This window comes from Pteropus medius, unplaced genomic scaffold (genome assembly GCF_902729225.1).
Source record: "Pteropus medius unplaced genomic scaffold, Ma_sr-lr_union100, whole genome shotgun sequence".
In the NCBI taxonomy this organism is placed as follows: Eukaryota; Metazoa; Chordata; class Mammalia; order Chiroptera; family Pteropodidae; genus Pteropus; species Pteropus medius.
The window spans coordinates 1650949-1657652 of record NW_024348530.1 but is presented as its reverse complement, the minus strand read 5'-3'; the positions used below and the strand labels follow the sequence as shown (position 1 = coordinate 1657652).

The 6704-nt window shown below is 35.2% G+C and overlaps 1 pseudogene; it reads left to right on the top strand.

Annotated features, from left to right (window-relative positions):
* Window positions 1-3661: 3661 nt before the first annotated feature.
* On the top strand, window positions 3662-3781 carry LOC120616441 (uncharacterized; annotated as a pseudogene).
* Window positions 3782-6704: the final 2923 nt, after the last annotated feature.

The following is a 6704-nucleotide window of genomic DNA, read 5'->3' as shown; positions in this document are numbered from 1 at the left end:
TCTCTGAAAAGGGTCATAAGCCAGAATACTTTTTAAAACTAGATAACTCTTAATATCTGGAAAGGTAATTTCAAGGTAAAAATACTTCAAGAACAGAGATCATATAGCAAGTTGATTCTCTTAACTTTAAGGATTCTTTGCATTCATTTGTGTAATAGCCAGAACACTTCCCTCCCCTTGAACAAATTACCTTTTAGCATTCCTATCTTCAAGAAAATGTTTGCTTGGAATTGGAAGAGGGTTATTTAAAGTCACTTTATAGTTTGAGATGGTTGATAGGAAAATTCCCAGTTGCATTCAGATAATAGTATTGATGGTGAGCATCAATACTGACATTCAACCTGTCTAAACTTTGAGGTAAATTTAGTCCTTAAAAGGACTATTAGTTAGAAAATAAGTATTTGTATGTACCTGTACTGTTATAACTTTGGATTTGTTTTAACTCTGACTAAGATAAATTTTGTCTTTATGATGAAATTATGCTAAGTGGGTAAGAAGCATCTGAGAGATATTTAGACCTAGGAGAGATATTTAGACCTAGGCACCTCTGTCAGCATAGTGTCTGCAACATAGCTCCTTAGAATGCTTAATTCTTATTTCTTTGGAAAATAATTTACTTATTTTGAAAGGCTTAGAAGGAACTCTGAAAATTCCTCTAATTAGCTGGCTATTAAGAGTAAGGAAGTTTCATGGTATAGTTGAAAACTCTTTGACTCACTAAAATTTTATTTTCATACTTTTTCTGATATTAAAATTGTTTTCAGCCCCTTTCACAGTTTTAAATTAAGGTTATTAATGTTTTAACCTAGATCACATTATGGTAAGTTAATTTTTTATTTGACATTCATATTGAATGCAGAAAAACTGGTTTGGTCTTCTTGGATTTCAATATGTAGTACTTTATTGTCAAGTTTCGATGTTATCTCTTTGTGGTCAGTGGAACCTGTGGAAATATATGGGTTGGTTTTTTTTTTTTGTGGTAAGGGATGGGAGTGGAAAAGAGGAGAATTGCTCCAATTATACTTAAGCATTTTGACTATATAAAGGTAGCTGTAGACATAATATGTGTAAATGACAAGTTAACATTTACCTATTCTGAAGCATTCTAAGGAACAGGGACCTGAAGCCTTGGCTTGTTTTGGGGAGCTGCTTGCTCTTTAATGGTAGCTGGTAGCTGACCAATTGGATTTAAGTTGAGACTTCGGGGGTAGGTTAACTAGCTCAGGCTTTTAGGAATGGAGCAGATCGTGTCTGTTCCTGTAGTGGCTCAATTTAATTTTCTCTTTAAGTACTATAATTTAGATATAGGTACTGTCCATTCTAAGTTATTTGTGTTGGGAGTTTAATAAGACTTGTCAAAGGCTATTTAAGATAAATACAAGTATATGTAAAACATTTCACAGATGGTTAAAAATTTCCTTTTCTTCAGTTTCAAAGATTAGTTCTATAGCATCAGTATCATAACCAAAGCATGTAGGAAGTTGACTCGTTTGGAGAATCTTCAAGTAGTCTTAAATACTGTAATGTATCATATTTTAACCAGGATTTTTTCCTGTATTTCTGCTAAATTTATTATTATATTAATGCACTTTTGTGTATATAACTGTTTTCTGTACATTCTGTACTTACTACAGTGTATATAAAAGCTGTCTTTCTTGAAGCTGTGAGGGAAAAACACTAGCTGTAACACAAGTTGTTTCTATTTTGAGTTCCTTCTTGTACTTGAAAGTAGTAGTTCAATAGATAAATCTAAACGAGTATATATGGTAGTAGTTAAGACTGGTGATGTGGAAGAGCTGTCTTTTGAAACTGAATATCAGAATGAAAAGAGCTGTTTTGGTTATTAAGAGCTCTTGCAATATGTTAATTGTTTTTTGATGTACCATGAGTTTTTGCAAGCCCCATTGCTGCTTACTACTTTATACTTCTGAATCCACTCCATTTCATGTTCTATCCCAGAACATTTACCAATGGAGAAGAGTTGCTCTATTTTCCTTTGCTCACAGTTTGGTTAAGGCTTCATAATCTTTTGTTTCGTGAAAGCCCCAGTTTCCCAAATTTCATTGGCAAATCATTCTTTTCTGGAGAGATCAGATTTCTAGAGAGACTAGCTAGCATTCATAGTAAGTGAAAATTAGGTCTCACTTTTGTTTACAAAAAATAAGATCTATTTTCCTTGTATATTGACCTAGAATCTTTTAAAGTTATAATTATATAAAAGAAATGCCTGTGAGCGGTTTTATGTATAGATAGCAGAAGCAGTTCAGCTTTTCAGCAGCAACTGTATCTCTTGCCACTAGAGGGAGTCTGTGACTGCTCGCTTCTTCAGAAAATGTCTCACCTGCTTTTCTTTTAATTTCAGAGGTTGGAATCAACCTTATTCTCAAAATTCCTTTTGTGATGTTAAGTACTTTCATTTATTAATCTAAAGCAAGTTAATTAAGCTTGTGTAATAGAGCCAGGCTCATTCATGCTTTTCTGCAATCTTCAATTTTAATAAATGTTAGATATTAAGTGAAACGTGTGTATGTTTTCTTTTCTTAGGAATTCTAGAGCTCTGCTGTCCATTATGCTGACCACTAGCCACATGTGTCTATTTAAATGTGTGGTGACAGGAAGAACTCTAACTATGGGAGGTGAACACACAGTGTAAATATATATATGCCTTACTGTTAAAGTGTACAGCTGAAACTTACTGGATTTCGTTAACCAATGTCATGATAAAAAATAATAATAAAAAGAAAAACAAAAATAAATGAATGGATTAAAATTATTAAAATTTAAAATTTAGTTTTTTGGTCCCATTTGCGATATAGCTGCAAATGCTCAATAGCTGCAGATGGCGAGAGGCTACTACATTGGAAACCACAGGATATAGAACATTTTTTTGTCATCACGGAAAGTTCTATTGGACAGTATTGATCCTAGAGATTTGATTTATGTAGTGACCATTATCGTTATTTTACCAGTGAACAGTAATCAGTGGCTCAGTGCCCACAGTTAACTGTTGGAGGTGACTTGTGCGAGAGGGACAACAAGCTGAATTTCACTTTCTATTTTATTAAAGCTACTACCAAAGTTGGGAACTTGATGGTTTAATGGAGAAATTTCTCAGGTTTTGACTATGAATAAGATTTAATGTTCGGTTAATGTGGAAATTTGGTACCAGTTTCTCAGTTTTTATTGTCGCAAAGAGTGCTGCCATGCAGCTTTCTCTTAGTCCATCTTTCTCTGATGCAAAAATTTTAATTGACAATGATGAGACATAAATTTTTAAAGACTCCCATTTAAAAAAAAAGACATGCTTACAAATAAGTAGAAATGTCGATTTCAGAATCATCCCTCAGAATGTTTCTTTATTCTTGCGATGTGAGAGCCTTAATATCGTCAGTGTTTCGTGGATCTGACAGTCCACCACCCTGTTGCTATCAGTTTAGATCTCATGGTAGGTGGGATGTTTATATTACATTATCCATGTTTCTTAGTAATAGGTTGACATACTAGATTTAGGTACAATATTATTTCCCTTTGTAATGGGGAAATGACATTTTTAACATTCCAGTTTATTCATTTGGTTGCCAGGATCCCATTATGTGTGTGTTATTTTTTTTTTTCCTCTTAAAAAATTTTCTGCTTTGTTTCACAAAAATTTTCAGGTAGTGTCTACGGCCATGCCACCCTGAAGAAGCCCGATGTCTGATCTCGGAAGCTAAGCAGGGTCGAGCCTGGTTAGTAAGTACTTGGATGGGAGACCACCTAGGAAGACTAGGTGCTGTAGGCATAAATTAAAAATAATAATAATAATAAGGGATTGTAAACTGACAAGGTCCTTGCAATCTTTGAGGTCAACCAAGGGTTGCCTTGCCTAAAGAAAAAAAAAAAAGTTCAAGTAGCGCAGTAAAGTGAATCTCCACATATTCACATCTACTTCAGCTCTTACCTCACACTCCAAGTCCGGTGCTTTTCCTACTATGCATTTGTTTCCTTCAGACTAGTTGCCTTCAACTGATTCCTTCTGAGTCTTCTCTGAACATTTGGATTTTCTTCATAGTGGTAAATCTTAATCTCCATATAGCAGGAGTTTCTAAATTGGAGTCTAGGGATTAAAATTGCTGGCAAATTATTTTGTATGCTGATGTATTTTTCTGGGGAGGGCTCCATATCTTTTATCAAGTTCCCAAATGAGTTTCCCCCCCCCAATAGCTAACCAAGGGTCATTTGGAGGCTGTCTGGTGGTTAACATGGCTAAGAAAGCTAGAAATTGCTACATTTGATCAATGAGGTGTGATTTTAAAAGTAGTAAGCCTGGTATTCTTTTGTCGTCCAAAAACTGGCTTTGATATATTAAAGAAAAGAGTTCCAGAAAATTTTGGGGCAATGACAGCATCATTGGACTAGGTGTATGGTGATAACTTGGAATAGGGATTTATTTTTTACTCAATTAATGTTATGATTTATTTCTTACATGCTGCATTTGAGGTTATATTGATGCATCAATCAAAGCATTCTGAATATCTTCTCACATCTAATTTTCATTCCTATTTGAAAGTATTTAGAATCTTCAGATATTTCAAATAAAGCTACCTAAATTACTAAGACAGTGTTTTAAAATGTATGTTTAATCTAGACATAATGATTTAAAGGATCTAATCCAATAGGACATTATAGCTGTATGAAAATAAATATATAAGTAAACAAAAATTCATTACTCAGTAAGATCCTCTATCTTTTTTTCCACTAGAGTCGAGGGCACATTAGAAACAATGACTTGCATATCCAGCTGATTGACCACAGAGACAAGTACATCAGCTTTGCCACTTAGTCCCTTCCTGTAGTTATCAGTTGCGATGACTTGAAATGTGAAGTAGGACCTTCTCATATTATGGAAGAGCACAGCAGTTTTGATAAGCCCTGTATATGTTTCCACCACAAATCCTCCTTTTCCCGCTTTAATTGGTGGTATTATGAGTCTGTATGCACTATAATTGTCAGTATCTTTATCAGTAGCCCTGGACACCGGCGGTGAGTCAGAGACTCCCACGGGATTCATACTGAGAAAGTCTGTATTACCTGGCACCAGACTGGAAGGGCAGCCACCATTGTGCCTTAGTCTGGCCCCCCTCAAAATAGGGATGTTTTTAATTTGAATGTATTGACTTACTGATTAAAATAGTCTTCATTACTTCATCATCATAACACGTATTCTAGAGAAACATCTTCCACAAATGTTTTAGAAATATTGAGTTAGATTTCACGAAATTATCAAATTTAGATGGTAATATGAAAACTTGAAAGACATATAGACTTTTTGATTTAATGGCCAATAAACCAGTCTCTATATTGCAGATGAGAAACTTGAGGCCAAGAGAGGTAAAGTGCTTCGCACAGGTTCTATGAGTGAATAATGACAAATTCAGGACTAGAATCCAAGTCCCTTGAGCTATAAACTAGTGCTCTTTCCACTATATCACACTGCTGCTACTTTTCACAGTGGTTTGGGAGATACCACCTTTAGATTTGGGTATAGAGCAGTGGTTAAAATGTGGACCCCATACCAGCAAAATCAGCATCACCTGAGAATTTGTCAGAGGTGTAAGGTCTCAGGCCCCACCCCAGGCCTACGAAATCAGAAGCTCAGGGGTTGGACCTAGCAATCTGTTTTAACAAAACTCCCCAAAAGATTCTAATATACATTCAAGTTTGAGATCCCCTAGTATAGAGTAATGATTCTCTACGCTGTCTGAACATGAGAATCATCTGGGGAACTTTGAGAAAATAATGGTGCCTAACCGTCACCACCCTCACTGACCGAGACAAATTAAATTATAGTCTCAGCAACGAGGCCTGGACATCTGTTTCATTAAAACAAAAAACAAAAAACAAAAAAACAAAAAACAAACAAACAAACAAAAACCACCTTTATTTTGTAATAATTTTAGGTTTATAGAAAATTAAAGATAGTACAGAGTTCCTATATACCTGTTACACGATCCCCTAATGTTAGCATCTTACATAACTATGGTACAGTTGTCTGAACTAGGATATTAACATCGGTACATTACTATGAACTAAACTACAGACTATTCAGAGTTCACTTGTTCTACTACTGTCCTTTTTTTATTCCTGGATCCAATCCAGGATCCCTCATTGCACTTAATCATAATGTCTCCTAAGCTTCCTCTGGTCTGTAACAGTTTCTGTCTTTCTTTGTTTTTCATGATCTTGACAAATATGAGAATTAGTCAGTTTGGGTTTGTCTGATGTTTTCTTCATGTTTAGAATGGAGTTTGGGGACTTAGGGAGGATTGCCACGAAGGCGAGGTGCCATTTTCATCGCATCATCCTAAATGGTGCATACTATCAACATGACTTAGCACTAGACATGCTAACTTTGACCACTTGGCTAAGGTAGCTCTCACCAGGCTCTTCATTGCAAAGCTCCTATTTTTCTCTTTCTATACTCTGTTCTTTGGAAGTAAGTCACTCAGTCTAGCCCACACTCAAGGGGGAGAGGGCAAATAACTCCACCTCCTAGAGAGTAAAGTATTCATGTATATTATTGGGAATAGTCTATGGAAAATTTCCCTTTTCTACATTTATTTGTTCAGTCACTTATATAGGTATGCATTCATGAATATTTTCATACTTTCAGTTATAACCAAATACTGTTATTTATTTTATTCAGATTTTTCCAGCTTTGGACA